Below are 19,614 nucleotides of genomic sequence, written 5' to 3'. Positions count from 1 at the left end.
GCATAAAAATAATGAAAAGAAGTCTTCAAGGAACTGACTCTTAAAACTGTGAGTGAATGAAGACAAAGTAGTTATGAAGATAATATGATGCCATATATTAATTGTCTCAAAAGAAGAGGAAAAGTGCGATTAGGTTCAAAGGCAGGTTATGAGTCCCAAGTCTTCAAAGTCATCCTGGCTTCTTCAAGGTAACCAAGAAACTACTAACTTGAAAAGCAGTAAATACATGAATGCTTAAATTTAGAGTAAAGAGAAGGATTTTAACATATTAATACGAAGCCATAACACATCAATTTGGAGAGTATTTCATCTGTTTGAACTTGGTGAAACAACTTAGCCTCTCAAATTATGGAAGCAATACAACCTAGAGCTTTTTGACAAGGAAGTAAAGTGGCATAAATCACAGTACTACTCCAACTTACTTGTATGACCTTGAGCTGATTACTTTTCTTTGGACCCCCATTCTCCACATCATTAAAATGGTGAAAAAATAGTACCTAATTCTTAAGACTGAATTACGCGAGTGAAGAAAGGCACAGTAATTCTAAGGCTTGTTTCAAATGCTTGACACACAAATAATTGTGTGCACATAGATAGTCTTTAGAAAGCTTGGAGTTTGCCATCCTAAATATTTGGCAATTAAAACCACTCTGAATTTCTCATCAGGGAAAACCTTTAATCTCAGAGCAAATAAATATTGGAAAATATCTCAGCAAGAGATATAAAGAAGAATATATTTTTGCCCTAGACTAGGTCACAAATTCAAATGCCTATCATACATTTGCAAGTAATATAAAGGAGGAAAGTGAGCCACAAAGGAATGTGTTTATTCCCATTTTTCTTGAAATCTGCAGTCTATGGGTTTGTCTTTTGTCTTTCCTCTTCTGACAGAGACATAAGTACAGATAATATTTCTGTAAGAATAGCAGCAGAATAAGGACAACAATAAATGGCAACTGACACTTCACTGTGATGTCAGGAAGATGAAAAACAATGATGGAAACTGTGTTGATTTGGACAGTTTATGTCCTTTGTAAAAAGAGCAGCTCTTACTCATATCTTGACAACTCTTGTCATGTGGAAATTCAGATCTGCTAATAGACTTTTCAAGAGCAATTGGAAATTTAGATTTTTTTTAAACAAAATGTACTGGTTTAAATGTTGAGTAAAAACAAAACAAAAAGTACTCATTTACACTCATTCTGCTGAACAAACATGTCTGTGAAGTTGCCCATGTAACCTCTGCCCTGTTGTTCTATTTAATGTAATCGTAAATACGTGTGCTCCTCTCTTGTCTGTTTATTTTAGCACCAAAGGCAAATGGCAGTAGGCAACCACTGGGACTTTTTTTACTGCCTAACTCCTGCCATTGTTTGCCCTCAGCATCCCAGAAAAAAATCAGAGGAGCAACGTTATCACATTTGGCATCACGAGTGAAAAATTGAACACTGTCTATAATTTAGCCTAATAATTCTAAACCGTAGCTTGCATTAAAACTACCCAAGTTTTTTGATTTAATTAGTTGCAAGTGGGCTCAGGGCAACATTGTTACTTTTAAAGCTTTCTAGAAAATTCTAACACATAGACAGAGTTACCAATAACTGCTCTAATTTGGACTTATCTTTTTACACATAAGGAAATTGAAGACATGAGGAAATAATATAGCTAGAATAGCTACTATATACTAATTCCACACTATTCCTGGCATGTGTGCTAAACGCTAGTGTTATTGTATAGCTGCTGAAGGGGTCCCTGTTAGTCTAGATGTTAGTTTCCAGTCATTGTGGATTTGTTTTCTACTGTAGGACTTTTAGTTTCCACAAATTATACAACAGACGAAAAACAAAGCAGCTATTAGAATCAAGGACTTTATCTTCTGTTATCTATGAAGTAAAGTTTCAACCCCTGAGTTCCATTTGAGGCTATGATCAATGGACTTATTTTGTCAGGTGAAACACTAACATTCTGCTGGAATCAACACAAAATACATTTTCTCTTGGGTGACACCCAGAGTGGTCCCATTGAATCAAGTTCTTTTGTACTTAAAGTGTGTCACCTCTTGTTTAATGTGACAGTTGGTTGAGCTGGTAGTTTTCTTTTCAGCAAACTCATAAGAGGAAAAGAAAAAACATGATCTGCTCAGAAGGAAATACATAACAACATGGTATAATCCAGACTCCTCAAGGACCAGATTTGCATAGGCACTTACAATAGTATCTTACACTAAAAAAAGTTGTAATAATACTTATAATATTATTTCTAGGATTATATTCTCATACTTAGAGAGTGCTTTAGAACAGTTCATAGAGAGGGTATATTTTGTTATTTGATAATGTTTTATATGATTTTGGAGCAGAGGTCAGCAAACCGTTTTTATAAATGGCCAGATAGCAAATATTTTATGCTTTGCAGGCCAGGTGGTCTCTGTTGCAACTATTCAACTCTGCTATTGTAGTGGAAATCAGCCATAGACAAAACGTAAACAAATAGGCATGGCTGTGGCCCAATCAAACTTTATTTATAAAAGCAGGCTTCAGCTTGAAGTTCGGATTGAGTCCATGGACCATAAGTTGCCAACCTCTGCTACAGAAGATAATAAATGACTTTCCATTTCTGAATATTGATCTAATTATAAATAGGTATGCATCCCTAAAAGCTGCAGGGATCATCATATAATTCAAAATGAAAATAAAACTAGGCAATATACACAATTAGTGAAGTAAAATTATTAAATTAAATCTTTTTAAAATATCTTGATGAGCTACTAAGCTAGTGATAGAGAAGCTAAAATTCTCTAAGAAGTTGCCAAGCATTTCTTTCCCATGATTACGTACGTACTCACTATTTTGAAAAAGAAGATCTAACCTATCATTTTTTATTCTGACGATTCAAATAAGCCAAAAAATAAAAGTCACAGACATATGATATTATACTACAATGAGTACTCATCAAAATCATCTCATTTCTGTTGATCCTTACTATAGTTATTAATTTTGTCAATTTCTAATTAAATGTCATGGAGACACTTCATCAATTTCCCAACTTTATCATGAGACCTTAATCCTTATGCAAATTCTACCATTTCTACCTTTACTGGATAATAAATACCACAGCATGTACACCTGTCTACACAGTCCCCTACCGAACAGATGCAACAGCTGCTGGTAAACATTGCTCAGGACCTTGCTGCTCAAACTGTGATTCATGGACCACCAGCATTTACGTCATCTGGGATCTTGTTAGAAAAGCGAAATACTGAATCAGAATTATCTGCATATTAAAGTTCAAAAACCAGTGCTTGGGACACAGACATGAAATATGCTCTCAGCTACTCAGTGGAAATCTGAGATGACTTTATAATCTTATAATGTTTATCTTAATTAGGAATTTATCCTAAGGGTGCCCTAACAAGGAAGGACTCAGACCTTGGCTAGGACTGCAAAATGAATTCAACCAAATGGGGAAAATATTCTTTAGCCAATAAAAATATACAATTGAAAAATTTTACTTTTCAACTTACAGCTCTTATATAATACTGAAGGAATCATGATGATGTAGTAGTCATTATGTGGTACGTTGGCCCAAGTGTTATTACTTTTTATTCTAAAAATTAAATGTGACTGTTGCACAGACGTAAGCTGCCCAATGAGAGGTGCATGGACCACAGAATGAGAGGACTGGAATGGAGGATGGAGGCTACATTTACGAGACATTAGAGGATCCACTGCATTCACCTTAGAGAGTCAACTCAACAAGGCTTCCTTCTTAGAGGATGAAGGAGAGTTAACTCTCCTTTTCAGAGCCCTGATACTCACTTTAGCACATTATTCCCAGGAGTGCACTAATATAGTCCTCACTCAGATTCCCTTTGAATTACACCTAGACATTTAGGAGACTTGCCTGCTTCTGCTGTACACCAGGGGTTCCTGGAGTAGGTGATTGTGCACTTCACAGTAGGTGTGCAGGGTCACCTGTAGGGAGCAACATAACAATATTAAAATTTTTAAAATTATTCCAATTATTTAATTTCCTCATACTTCACTTTTCTTTCTGTACTACTTATTAATACATAAGTATGCATTAATAACTAAATTAATATTAACTAAATATTCATGTATAGGAGATGCAGACTCATTTTTTTTGTTTTACTTAGCGTAGTATATGTTCAAAATATGTAAATCTTTAGAGTAGAAAACCAAGAAATCTCCAAGGTGATTATCTTTCAGAATTCTTTTGTATATTTGTGAATCTGTATACATAATATATGTGAGAATGACTTCTAAAGCATTTCTTAACAAAAATGATCAATGTTGTGGTATTTTGTTTCATTTAGAAATCTACATTTTAGGAGAACATTATTTTCTTCTGTAATGCATAGAAAGCCGTAGACATTATACGGTTCAAGAAACTGGATTTATAATTTTTATGATAAAATATCAAAAAGGCCATTATTTCTATAAGCAAGTGATATCAGTTGCAGCCAAGACAACATATAGATCTTAAGTGAGTAAAGTGTAGTCATTTTCACACACATAGAAGACTTATATTTCAACTCTCTTTGGCTTCTATTATCCTCACTAGATGCTTATATATTTTTATTATGTAGTAACTCAACATAGTAGTCTTCCATTTATTTTTCCTATGTTTCTATCCTAGCTGTCAGTTTCAGATATAAATTGAGTAGCTTTAAAAAGAAGGTTCATCCCCAACCCTCCTAACTGCTATAAATGTTAAACTACTTGCTAAACTGAAGTCAGTCATTGCCTTAAATTTGCACTTTCTGAATATTTAGCAGGATTCTATATCTTTAATGTTTGAGTTTAATGGAAACAAACACTGATGCTTTTAAGTGAAACCAAAAACAGTGTTACTTTGTGCTTTGAGGAGCATGACAGTCATGAAACATAACTCTGATCAGTTTCAACTGATTGCATCCTATTGGTCTGTATTTATAAGCATTAAAGATAACTTTTTCACACTTATTTATAATTTTGAGATTGCTGTAAAAGAATGAGGTTGATCAACTGTTCTGTTCTATATTTGTACATCAGTCACAGAGATACATGTCTACGCTTAACTCCACATTCAGAACAGCGAGAGTATACACCACCTCATAATCGTATTTGTAAAGACATCTGTAGTTCCAAAGTACATTGATAAGTTTTGAGAAATTAAAAAAAAAATCTATTATGAGATAGTTTGACTAGACTTAAACCAAATATAAATGACTTTTGACTAAGTAATGACTCTTAAAGCTTAGTTAAGGATCCCATTGAAACCCTGAAGACCAGGATCATACTGGCTATTAGCATGATGTTGAAACTTTTCATTATATTACAAAAAAGTCATACTAAGCATATCGGTCTGAATTATTTTGGCTTCAATTTTCGTTTCTTTCTTTACATCCCTTGTTGCATTTTAGACTCTTAGTTTGTTACCTATTTATCCATTAATATAAAGTATACTCATATAATCGAGATTAATACTATATTTAGATATTTATATATGTATATTCATAAATGCAGTTTTATACAAATAAAACACTATAGATTTTAGTGGATTTTGTAAGATAATCTTTAATTATTTCTAGATAAAGTAACAACCTGAGAGCTGGAAAACCTGAGTTTGAATCCACCACTAATTAATGGCATAACTTTGGGTATGAATGTCAGTTACATTTCTGGACTGCAGTTTAATCACGCATAAAAAGGAGACAAAATCAATTTTACAGATTCGCTGTAATTTCTGAATCACAAAATAGATCATTTGAAATCTTTAAAACTCTAATAAAATGTGGCTTGTTACTAGTAATTTCACAAAATAGAGCAGTGTTCAAGAATTAAAGTCTTCCCATTGGGCTCAAAGCCAATTTGATTTCAGTGTGAATGTCTATGTGTGCATACATATGTCTGAATATCGCTAAAATTTATTTCTAAATTTTGAACTAGATTTTATCAGTACTCTCTATTTTTTCCTCACTAGGCTAAAATTCTAACAAGATTTGTCTATGCCTCACTCTACCAAAGTGACACTACTTTATTATATGTCTTATATGAGATAACAAAAGTATGGTTCAATATGCAATCATTCAGAGACTTCAAAAAATTCTATACTAATAGGAATATTTTTTTAGTTCTTTATATTTTCTATTAATGAGTGCCTGACATGAACAATCTCTGCCTGAAAAAAATAAAAGTAAAAATTCAGAAAACCGTAAAAATGACAATTTTATAACCATTAATGGAAGGATTGCTTCTGAAAAAAGAATGTCACTTTAAATGTATATTTTCATACAGTCATATAGACAAAACCTGTGCTCTCAATTGAGGATGTAATAAGGATGTAATTCTTAGTAAAGAGAAACACAAATCCCAAAAGAAAGAATCTCTTAAAATACTGTTCCTAATGATCTTCCAAATTAGCCACACCACTCTTTGCCTCTCTTCATAGAAGACCTTACATTTTAATATAAGTGAAGAATAAGATGAGAAAATGAAAAGTAATAAGATGGAGTTTGCCTATTTATTTGCTTAATAATGTAATACGTGAACATGGAATTTCTCACTAAACTAAACTTGAACAGGTCTGTAACTTGCTACAGGTCATTTACCATTGACCCAGATGGCTGCAGGAGCTCTTTTTCAAAATGCTGTGTGATACATCTGATGCTTTGGGAATACTAATTGTGAAGAAAAACCACAGACTTTTATTAGTGATCAATCCGACAGAATCTCCAAACAGTAGATTTACTTGTGTAATTGCTGGTTTAAACATTAGGACAGAGGAATAAAATGATTTTTGTTTTATAGGGAATAGCCTGGTTAATTGTTTTAGAGAAAAGAAAAGTACATTTTTAATTATTTTAAAATAATTAAAATAATTAAAAATTGTAAGGCCAAAAATGTAAGTGGAAAGTCTTTCACGTAATAACTGTAAACCTACGTGAACAATTTTTCATTTTTAACTATTATCAAAATAACTATTTGAATACATTCGTTCAAGTACTTGCTGATTTTCACCAAAAAATAGACTTGCTTGATGGTTTACTGGCTACCTATCTGAGGTGTCTAGAAACATCTGTTAAAATGGTAGATGCTAAGCAGGTTGTTACAGTCCTTTTACATATGCAGAAAGATAGAAAATGCAGCTTAAATCAAATCAAAGCTGCACTTTGTATGAAGTCTACAATAAATTGTGAACATAGATAGATTTATGTGTAATATAGCTTCTTTGTAATATATTTTAAATAGTATTAGAGGTTTAGTGCAGACTTTTGCTCTTATAATCTCCCGTGTGTCTATGTATATGTATGTGTGTGTTTGTGTACACAAGCTTTGAACTTTCAGGTTTTGGCAAAAATGATGGGAAAACATCAGGCTTCAGGTTTTCTTAAATTTGGCAATTTCCAGCAAACACTGCTTTTTGGCTTTGCAGAAAGCCAAACTGGTAAGATATTAAATGGAATTTACTGTGAAAAATCTGGGGGATTCTTCAGTTGAGCACTTCTTTTACGTGTACTAAACAAAGATGTTTGAAATTGTTGATGCTGAATTCAGTTCATCCCTTTTCTATTTCAAATTATCTTTTTGTTTCTTTAAGCTTACTAGTTCTGCAGGGAAATCTGCTTAAAGATTGACATCACTAAATTAGAGTCTAAAATCTAAGAAGATAAGTTCTAATAAACTGAAGCTTTAAACTGTATTATAGGTAGCTCTTAGAGTTTGTGTTCCCAACATGTCTAACCTACTGCAGTGGATTAGGTTGTAGTTATATGAACACAATTATTGGACCATGGCATGGTTTGTTTGGTGAGCTCAGCCATCTTATCTGATTTGAATTACTCCACAGTCACTCTAATCAATTCAGCTGTGATCAGTGGTTAAATATGGCTGGAAAAAAATCAACCATGAAGCAGTCAATTTAGAGACTGGCTAAAAATACAGACATACCAAGGGGGAAAATAGATTCTAATGATAACAAAAGAGTTTGAATAAAACAGCTGAAAATAAGTTGAGATGAAATAGAATTTATTTTAGCACTTGAAATCCTCTAAATACTTTTTGGGGGTAAGGAGCAATTTCTCAAGATAATATAGATCTTTCTCTATTCCAACTGCCACTTTCTGTCTTTATGAATTTTTGGTAGAAACAAGAGAGATAAATCATAATTTATACAGAAATTTTTCTAGAAGTGTCCTCTATTTACACCACTTATTCACTCCATTCTTCATTCAGAGAGTAGTGAAAAGCATAATCCTCTGCTAAGTTTGCTGTGGAAAAATCTCATTGCATCTCAAATTAGTCATCTTTTTTGTGCAAAGACAGCATTTTAAAAGGTTGAATTGGCCCCCCATGTTTTTCTTAATGAGGTACCTGAGAATGAAAAACACAACCGTCAAGATATCTCCTGACTGGCATTACAGGAAACTTAATCCATTTACTCTCCAGTGTGATGTTCTGCTAGCAGGAAGCCAGAATATACTAATCAAATGCTTCGATTTTTTATTCAAATGCCTATATTCCCCTCCCCTCCCGCAAAAGATGTCCAGAGCAGTTTTAGGGTTTTTGACAAGTGAGAAATTCAGCTATTTATTCTTAAAAACTATGTAAGTAAAGAAACATATCTTACAAGTTAGACAATTATAGCTACAAACAAAACAGAATAAAAAAACATTCTGAAACATGGTAAACATGTATACTTATTTTTTAAGATAGAAGATTTCAAGTAGATCTCATGTAATGAACTTAATTTGTTTAGAACATAAGGACACACCTAAAGCCAAACAACAGATAAGTGACTAAATTTCAAAGAACTAGCTTCAGAAGTAAAAGAAAGTTTGTGGGACATCAGACTAAGATTGGTATTGTCATTACGGAACCTCCCTCCACTTTAAAAGCAGATAATGCGTATGGAAGACTAATTAAAGGATGGCAGTTCTTTTTATAGAGAATACGACCTAACCCTATAAAGTAGATGAGACTCTGAAGACTTAGCTAAACTTTCAAGATAAGGTAGTTTCCCTTTTTTCTTTTCCATCGAATCTAACATCAGTCTTTAAAATGAAAATCTATTCCATATGTGCATAGGTCTATGTATAAACTTGTTTGAACACACTTGTGTTAGCTAGTTATACATATTTTATATGTGTTAAGAATCTTTTGCACTAATGCAGTGACTTGCTGTCATCAGTTTTCTCAAGTACTCTTCAGAAATTTGCTTTGGTTTCTCAAAAATCAATGAAGAAATGAGAAATGTTTCTTTAATAGCAGGGGCTGACATTATAGTGTTCTTTATTGAGCACCACCTGACATAACTAGATAAAAAAGAACAATGAACTGATCTTTCAGTAAGAGCTATATCAACTGAAAAATATTTACTGTTCCTATTAAAAATGAATTAACCCAAACAGACAGCCTTTTAATTGAAATCTTTATCACATTTCCTTCCTATTTAAATGCAAATGTAAAATCCTTTTACAAACTAATAGAAATCAGAAACTAAAAAGTCAACTACAACTTACATGATTCAGTAACCTAAAATAAGTTTAGATCCAATATAACATATGAAATACTAAAACTATTAGGGACTTTTATAGAATTAAATGTAATTTGACTATTATTTTAAGAATTTCTAAAATAACTGCTCATGTTTCAAGCATTGAGTTTTATTTTTATACCAATTGATATTTCAAATATATTTTTCTATTACTAATTTTCTTAGAATAGTAGAAAATCATATTTTTGTCTGATAAAATACTGTTTACATCACTCTAATGTACTGCATTATAACACCTATTTTCCTACGTGAAGTATTAATAAATGCTTGTATTGTGAACACAACATTGTTTATTTAAGCTTAAGCAGAACAATGCCTAGATTAGGCACTGTAACCACTAGGTGTGACTTAAGCCACAGTCTACAGGAGAAAGAAAATTTGAAAATTCCTTCATGGCTCCTGTTGCAAGGAAAGAGCTCAGGGTTCAGTTGCATGGAATAGATCAATTGGGGATTATGTTCTGAAGTAGCTCTGGTACTTGGCAACGCAAAATCTTCATTGAATTTTTTTAACTTTTATGGACCTGAATTTCCTAATTAGTTAGTCTAAGAGATTTTTAGAAAATCTAGTGTTTTAGGCCCTAGGAGAGCTGAAACTCTCACAAGTATATGTTTCTTGTAAACTCTCATAAAAGTGTATGTTTCTTACCTAAAGAAAGCCGGTTCTATACGGAGCAAACTGGAAGCAGACACTGGGCATCTTGAGGTCAGCCTGTAGCGTTTGATACAGTATACAGTTCTCAAGTAGTTGACTGAGTGTTTAACTCTATACACGTGCTTTACATACATCTCTTTTAATCTTTTGTCCACTGTTTAGCCTCCAAAGATCTGAAGCTAATGCTTTTACCCGTGATGGAGAGAATAATTCAGGCTGCTGGGTAAAGATGAGTATGTTACTAACTAGAAAAGTATCATCTTAATTATTCTACCCCCAATACTCCTGATGCACATTTATCAGTACTTAATATAAAATACACAGGAAGTCCTTCAGAATACACTGTTTTTTAAAAAAATTATCCTCCCTTTATTGAGAAAGTCGGCACTGATAAACCTAATTCATTACTTATTCACAAAGTCTTGAATTTTAAAACTAAAAGATAGCTATGTGCTTATACACATTAGATGCAAAATTCTTGTAGTACAAATCTGTATATTTCTGCTTGCCCAATATTTGAAAACTTTCCCTGGATTGATAACATGTCTTTCTTATAAATCTTGATGGAAGTTTTTATCAAACTTCTTTGCAGCCAGGATATAGTTATGCAACCCATGTTTGGCCCCTCAGTCATTCTCATTTTGAATTAGAGCTAATGACACAAGAAGCAGGACTTGCAAAGAACTGTTTTGGCTACAGGTGCTGGATTGTGATACCCAGGATCTTAAGACAGCAATGTTAGTGGGGACAATTAGTATCAGTGCCAGCCATGCTGGAGGGGCTCCTGAAGATTCTGGTATGTATCTTTCATGTTATAGGGTTTCTATGTGCACTCGTTTATCTCTGATTTTCTTCTAAAACTTCAAAACAGCTTATTATAAGCTCTTTGCTGTCATGACTCTCACCTTTGGGCTTCACCTTAAGGTGATCTGGTTGTGCCATTTCATCTTATTATGGGCATCTGTATATCTTTCTTCTTAGACTGTTCAGATTCTCCAGAGAAAGCTTTACCTGAGTACATTAAGGCAACCTTTGCAGGAAGAAGGCTTGTATCTTGGCCTTTGTGTGTAAATATTCACTTATTTGACTATTATTAAGTATAGAATTCCTGCCCTCGACTCTCCCCTGTGTTCCCTTTTCTAGAGAAGGCCCTTTGCTTTACAGACTGCTAAGAATCACTCACCAGGCTTCTTTGGAGATTAAGGGCAGCCACTGTTACCAATACGGTTTCTGGAAAGGAGGCTCTGGGATCCAGTTAGTGTGCAGGATGTTTATTAAGGCAATTCCTTAGCTCTGATACCTGTAGACAGGAGGGGAGGAGATTATACTTGTGCAGAGGGAAAAGTCAAGTTCTGATGTAGTCCCAAAGACAGACTTGGCTAATCACACAGAGAGCTCTGCAACTAGAACAGCCTTTCAGAGTTGTACCTACATGGGCTTAAATAGTTCAACCTTCATCAATATGCATTGATTAGCCATTAGATGAAGGCCTCCCTAAGCAGGGCTGAGCCCTAGGATGAGATGGCTTTCTGTACACCAAGGTAATCCCTCAGGTCACTGATAGCTGAAGCCTGTCTAAGGCAGCACTCCCAGCAGTGGGGTCACAGTCATTCATTAGAGGGAAATCTGGGCCATGCATTCCAGTGTCCAGCAGCACAGGCAGTCACGGAGCTGTGTGGGGCAGAGAGGGGATTTTAACTGTTCCTTCAACAGTCTTTCATACAATCCTCCTGTTTTCTCTCTGCCATTTTCCCCACTTCAGAAATCATCCAGTGCTGCCAATCTGTACATCGTTTCATGGTTCTGTTGTGTAAATTGTGTTAATCAACTTTCTCCACTGCCAGTTTAAAATTCAGCTCTCTTGGATATGCTAAGTCAGTCTCATGCGTCTATCATCATTCCAGATTCCAAACACTTGGTTGCTATTTTATCTTTCCCTGTTTTCTTTGTTTTTGTAGGTTTATGACTCCTTGAAAATCCTTTTCTCCATTTTTAGTGGAGAGCAAAAAATAGCGGATGTGTTCAACTGTCATCTTTATTTATATGTCCCTAGTTTCACTCCCAATGTATGAAGTTTTATGCTTCCCCTACCTCACCTTTTGCTTCCTCTTTTCAAAATTTTACTATGCATTTTAGTTACTCTGTACAATTATCTTTTCCTGTGCATAGAGAAATTGAGAATAATTTTTTTCAAATCTTACCTCAAATTTTATCTAATTTTTCTAAGTATGTATTTAATAGTCTCTAGTTAAACCTTAAATAAAAATATTTCTGCATATAAAACAAAGAAGATGCTTTTGCCCTCTCCACACAGTACACTCTGTGTCAAGGTGTTTTGAGGTAGTCATTATAGCTAGGCTAGAGGGGTACTCTTTTTCCCCAGTTTGGGCCCCTCTATATTAATATTTTCCTATTATGATTGGATCTGAAGAGAAACCAGTCCAGGTAGGTAGATAGGACTTCTCTCTCATGAAGAATTCTGTGTGTAATGTAAAACTTGTAGTTTAACAAGTACATTTTAAAGCAGGAAGTAGTGTTGACTTTCTTCAGCCCCTGTCCCTATGGAAAATCATAGTATATATTGAAAAGGTCTCAGGGTAAAACAAACAACATTTACATTTTTGCTCAGAATTTTGCTTTCTTGCATACTTGAGGCTTGAGATAAATACCTTTGAATTGCCCTTGGTCTTGAAATTTATTTTCAAAACACATCTGAAGCCATTAATAGATAAGGATTTATAATGTATATTCGTGTCGTGATTGAATCCACGCCCTGCACTAAGTTTTGCCCTTTAAGTCACTTCTCTGTTGGGTTTGCCATTTCCTTCCTACATCTCAGTTTGGAAAAAAATAAAATCGAGAAAAAGAACAAACATTTGGAAAAGGGATAGAGATTAGTAATTCTGTTATCATAACATTAATGCTGCTGCTGAGTGCTATGAAAAGGAACATTTATCATTTGTCATAAATTAGCAATGTTAGAATCTATCTAAGTAATCCACAGACCATAGAAACAACCTAGTGGGTTCTTGGGTTCACTTGCTCAGGTCAATCTTGTGGATATATGAATGCAGCACAAGTGCATATGTGAAAGGATGGCCTGTGCCCAGCGATGGGAAGGGGCTTTGCTTATTAGTATACTAAACACACAGGGTAAATCAGACATCACACAGATTGATATTAGCTGGTATATAGAAGAATATACTTATGTATAAGTAAGCTAAAGCTGACAATTTTTTTTTCTTTCTGGAAATCTTGTAAATGCTGAATAAGCCTTTTATTTGATCTTCCTTTAATGCAAGCATCAGTCGTTCAGTATAGAGGGAGCCGATAGAAGAAAAAAATCAAACTCCATCCCCCAACACTTGTCTCTAAAAGGTTCCTTTCTAGTAAATGGCAGTCTATTAAGGTTCTTCCTAGACTTAATCAAAGTGTTGTACAGAGAGCTCTGCCTCTGTGTGAACAGCTCTCTACTCTCTCAGTGAGAGCCCAGGTCTCTAATTCTATAGCTGGCCTAGTCCTGCGAAGCTCACACTCTGCACAGTGTGTGGCTTCTCACTCCCTGTGGTTCTTAGTGGCAACAGGAAGTTGGGGGAGAGGCTGCAGTGCCAGGCCTGCAGGCAGGGATGCTGTCAAGATTGCCTTCCTCTCTTCTCTGCAAATAAGGGGCTAAATCCAATTGACACACACTGAGGTAAACAGGCAGTGACATATTTGTAGACAAATTGTCATACTGTAGATTATTCACAAAACAAATTGTTTTTGATTTGCACTCATAGATTGGGGGGGGGAAAGTCTGCCAGCACTAACAGCTGCTCCCTTTTCAAGGGAAACAAGCATTTAATGAAAAAGTTAATTTAAAAATAATGTTCTACTGTTGCTAAAATTCCTTGGGGGAAATGTTTAACATGGCTCAAAATGAAAGGAAAAGATATTTGTTTCAAGTCCATGTAGAAATATCCTAGTTTCCCTCAGGAATCTAATAGGTCTGTACTTAAGTTTTTAGAATCATTTGAACTTTCTTAGTGTTGAGAGAATATTTTTTTAAAAGTCATAATACAATAATATAATAATAAATGTCCATATATTTTTCCTCTGGCTCTTTTTTCATTCATCAAGCTTTAATAGTTTCCTTAGAATCGATTTGAGCTTAAAAAAATTATGTCATCTTTATAGGGAGTCTATTTTCTTAATTAAGATACAAACAAGTATCTTGAGGAAGCTTTAGAATCATCTGGAAGGCACTACTGAAATTGCTCACAGGAAGAATTTACATGGATTCCAACTTCTTCTTTAAGACCAGGTCAGTTGTCACCAAGACCGTGACCCATTCTACTTGCTTCAGATTTTAACATCACCTTTTACGGACTCCTCCCAACTTCAGGAAGTGTGCCTTTATTGATGTCATTGATAACAAATAACCTTCAGTACCCTGCTACCTAATCCCAGATCCTACTTCCTAAATCCACTACTCTTACACAGCTTCTTAATTCTACAGTTCCCTCCCTGGATTTTTTCAAGGGGAATTTCATTTCCCATATTTATTTCTTTTGGTTTGCCTGCAAGGGGTCAACTAGCAAATTTAAGGAATCAATTTGAACCTGTTATCTATTCATGGATGAGACTTAGAGGGTAATTTGCAAGCAATATATGTACAGGCTGATCATTTGACATTATAAACATTTTTTTAAAGGAAAACAAACATATTTTTGGTTAGTCTGACCTGTGAGGGTTACTCTAGCCAACCTCTATGGGCTGTCACCTAGCCTAACCTAATCTACCACCTCATAGGACTAATTTTGCCTCAGGGTGCGTCTCTCCTTTCCTCTCTCATTATATTGCTATAAAAAAATCCTCTGAGCTGTGAACATTCTTTGGGTCTGATAAGATAAACCAAATATGGCAAATATAGTTAATATTTTGTAACTTATGTCTCATCTTTTAGCATTGCTATTTAAAACCCTCCTTTTCTCAATTTTTCTTACTCCTATTTTCCTCTTTAGTGGCATTATGACTGAATACTTTAATTTTTATCTACAATCATTGCTTTGTATAATTTATATTATACAGTATTTGTTGTCTTGAATTATTTAATACTTTAAAACATTGAGGGTATATATCTTATATAATGTTTTTCTCCCTAAAGATAGGAACTTATATGCTATTTAAAAGCATTTCAAATGTTAATTTCCTTCTACATTTCTTTTTATTATCTTCAATATTAGATCCCAAATGCAGTGCCTAATGTTTTATTCTCTGGCAAGTAAATAAGAACATAATGTCTGTCAAAATATGTCAGAACCAGAGGGAGCCCTGTAAAAATTTTGAAGTTGTTATTCTTTATTGTTGACAGTGATTGCATTATTTCAAAAAAAAAGGAAAAATTAGTCACATGGTACTTCTGGTCTCTCCTGTGTAAGTCATTTATTTCTCCGTTACCAGACAGTACTCCTTCCCCTCAAAATATTCAGGGATTTTCAAGCCATTTCTATCTTCTCTTCTATTGGAAAGTTCTTTCAAGAGGAGAGCTAAAACAGTCATTTACTACGCGTACAATGACTTAAAGATTAATTGATTAAAAAGCAGCCCGGTGATAGAAATTTCTTTCCTTTCATTGCCCTCTGTCCAGAGCACTGTTCCAACCTGCCATAAAAGATGCTTCCACCAGGGTGTTTCACCGCCCACCCCCAAAACACACACACTGAGTGGTCCTAACTGCCATTTCTGAGATAAATGGAGAGACAGTAGAAAGGAATTCGCCAATTTCACAGCAAATAGAACATCTTTAGATTTTGATTCTCCAAATGTGATTCGGTGGCAACACAATGACTGACATTGTGCTTGAAGAGAACACAGAAATAAATAAAACAAAGATTTTTTGCGTAGTCTAAGGAAAGAATTAGACATGGAAGCAAAATAATAATGAAGTGAACATGATAATCAAGTTTTATATGAAGTGCTACAGCTGCAAAGAAGTAGAATTAAACAATCTTTTGGAGTTGAGAGTGAAGGGAAGTCTTCACCGAGGAGGTGACATTTAAAGTAAGCGGTGTTGGGTGTGAAGATCTCTTTATGTTCCTTGAGCAGAGACATGGACATGAGAAAGAGCATGGGATGTTTGAGAACAGGGCAGCGATTGGTGGTACTTAGCTTACATGGAGCATTGATACGTCTCAGAGAGGAAGGGAGAATAAAGCGAAGCTAAGCTTCTTACATAAGCAATACATAAATGTTCTGGAATTACACAAAATTCTTTGGGGTTTGAATTTTACCACAATGTAGATAATGGAGATAAGATCTTGCATTATCTGATTGGAATCAGGAAGAATTTGGAGAGGCCGTTTCGAATAATGTTAAACACTTGGGCTTTGAAATCAAACAGAGTTGGATCTGAGGAATGGCTCTATCGCTTACTAATTGTTTAGGGTAATTGCTTTAAAGTCTTTAAGTCTCAACTTATAAACATTATAAAAATAATATTACCTACCCCATCAGTAGTTGTAGGAGTCAATGAAATAATAGGTTAGAACCTAGTAATATTCTATTTGAATATGGTAAGTCTTCAATAAGTGATAAATATTATTCTTTATCTCCATAGAAACAATGCAGAACAAGGTCATAGCATTGTATAGCTCTATTCATTTTACAGTCAGCTAATCCGTCACTTAAGTCCATTTTGTCTGCTGGTGTCAAAGGAGCAGCAGGTCAGTCAGGGGTGCAGGTCAGAACAGAAGGTGCATACACCTGCCTGGCCACTAAATGAATCCATATTTGCGGGACAGGTATTGGCAAGCAGTCTCAGTAGCAAGAAGTCAAGAAATAAGGTGGTATCTGTATACCTCAAGCTCACCACTCTCTCACTCTCTTCCTTCTCTCTCTGTCTCTGTTTCTGCCTCTCTCTCTCTCTCTCTCTCTCTATTTCTCTCATGTGCTCTCTCACTCTTGTTCTTACTCCAAACCTACCACTCTAATTAAACGGTTCCTACATTGAACTCATTTCTAACCCCTAACCCACTTCCACTGCAATGTCCAAACAACTCTGCTCAAATTAAGGCATTAAAATGGGAATACGTATCGATCATTTAATCATCTGGATATTACTTTCAAATACTTACTCCTCTCTCTCTCCAAGTCCACTCCAGTTGTTGAGCCACCAATGCTCTTGGTTGGATAATTTCAATATACTATTATCTCTATCTTCTCTAATCTTTATATAACTGGTAGAATTTTTTTTTTTTTAGCACAAGATAATCATATTATTTTCACTCCATGACCTGACCCCTGGCTAATTCTTTAGCCCAATCATCGTCTCTCCCTATCTTGGCTCACTTCATCCTGGGCCACAGTATATTCTCTGGTTTAGTGTAATGTGTTCTGTCTTATCAGGTAAACATTTGTGGATTTGAAATCCAGACCAACCATCACTAACTATATAATTCTGTAAAAAAATTATTATTCCTCGCTGAACTTCAGTTATGTCATATGTAAAATAGTGATAATAATATCTGCATTGAAATAGTTTGTGGTTATTTTAATACCATGAGGTACCTAGAAAAGGCCCTGGCATCTTGTAGACTTCTAAATATCCGTGATACTAATGAGTACATGAAATAATGAATGATTCCTAAAATTAATAACTCAAATTGTTAGTAGCTTTGTATCTGTCTTTGTTTGGGATGCCCTCTACTGTCTTGGACAACTAATATGATTATACTCATAAGATTCACCTGACTCTGAATTATTCTCTTATTTTCCGAAGGAGAATTAACATTTTAGTCCACTATTTCCTACTCTGCTATATGGGGCCATCTCTAGACAAGTGAGGAGTTCAAGTAATTTAACCAGTCCTATATTTGCCTAAATGATCTTACTTAAAATTATCAACATCTTTCATAGGTCCTTTCAGGTATTGTTAAAAATATAAACTTGAAATCGAATTTTGGTGAGGTCCTAAGAAGAGGATAAATTGCATTGTCCTATGGACTGCCTCTTACCCAAGCATGGAGCCAAGAACAGTTGTCTCAGTTGTCCTACTCAAGAAACATTGTTTCTAATCCTTTAATCTCATTCTTATCATGCTCAGGCATTTCTTTCCTTCTCCAACAGTTTCTACCACTAGGAAGTTCATCAAGGGCAGGGGATTTCTTTGACTTCCATATTTGCAGCATAGTTCCTAAATCAAATTGAAGAGAAATGGATTGACTTGCCTTTACCAGTCATGGTAGTCATTGTTCCACTGATAGTATAGCTGTAGGCATGTCAGAGAGTTCTAGAAAAGGTAATGGGTAGGTGTTCCAGTGGGGCCAGGGACAGAAAGGGTAATACAGAAATGAGGAGTTTAGAAGAAAGTTGTGTGATGAACCAGGGAGACTAGGCGATTAACAGAATGCTCTCCTACATGGATTCGAGGCCTGGGATACCTAGGTTCAAACCCCACTCTTCTTCGTGCCTAGTTCTGCGATCTTGGAATAGCGATTTAATTACTCTGTACTTCAGTTCCTTATACTGTCCCAGCTTCAGACGGTTGTAGTAATGATCATATGAGATAATATATATAAATGGCTTAGAACAGTTTTATGTAAATGTTAGTCATTATTGGGAAAGGTTGGCAGCAAGGCCATTTAGAGAGCTAGTACTAAAAGTCTTAGAGGACTTCGGGTAATGTTATCAAAACTGAGGTTTAGCAAAAAGAACAAAGCAAAGACTCAATCATGAGAACTAAGTTTCCTGGATAAGCACAAGAAAATAAGCCCAGGTGCTAATGTTGGATCTAATCTGAGACAGGACGGAGATTATATCTAAGGACAGTGAAGGGAAAATTGTCAAATGGCACTTGCAATGAGGAGTGGGAAGACGAAGTGACAGGGCCCCAGAAAGGCTTTGAAAGATGATTTGAAATGTAGTCAGACTTTATAAACTTATTTATTTGGGAAAAAAAATGATGCTCTGAATTTTAAGGAAAAAATGTATAACAATGTTTAAAAGTAATTCCATATTAAAATTGTGTTTTATCTCATTTAGCATCATAAAATTATCTACTTCCTGTTTTCATCTTTCAGAAAGAAAACAAATTCCAGCAGACTTGAAATATCCAGACAATAATTTAAATTGCTAAAGAGTACTGAAAACTTAAATTATACATTCATGATAGTCAATGTTCCACACCACTCAGAGTACCTACGTGAGGTCAAAGTGGCCATAGAAGCCTTCAGTTTTCTGTTCCTTTATGACACCAGCCTGGATCATCTTTTGCCCTCTCACCTTCTCTCTCAATTAGAGGCTATCACACCAGACCAGAATATTTCCTATGTCTTTCTAATTATGACCATCAAAATAAAATATTATGATATAAAGTTATGTTCAAGGAGCCAGCTGAGTGTTAAAACTATTCATGTTTGCCCACAA

The sequence above is a fragment of the Equus caballus genome, chromosome 10, assembly GCF_041296265.1.
Source record: "Equus caballus isolate H_3958 breed thoroughbred chromosome 10, TB-T2T, whole genome shotgun sequence".
In the NCBI taxonomy this organism is placed as follows: Eukaryota; Metazoa; Chordata; class Mammalia; order Perissodactyla; family Equidae; genus Equus; species Equus caballus.
Note: the sequence above shows the minus strand (reverse complement) of the source record.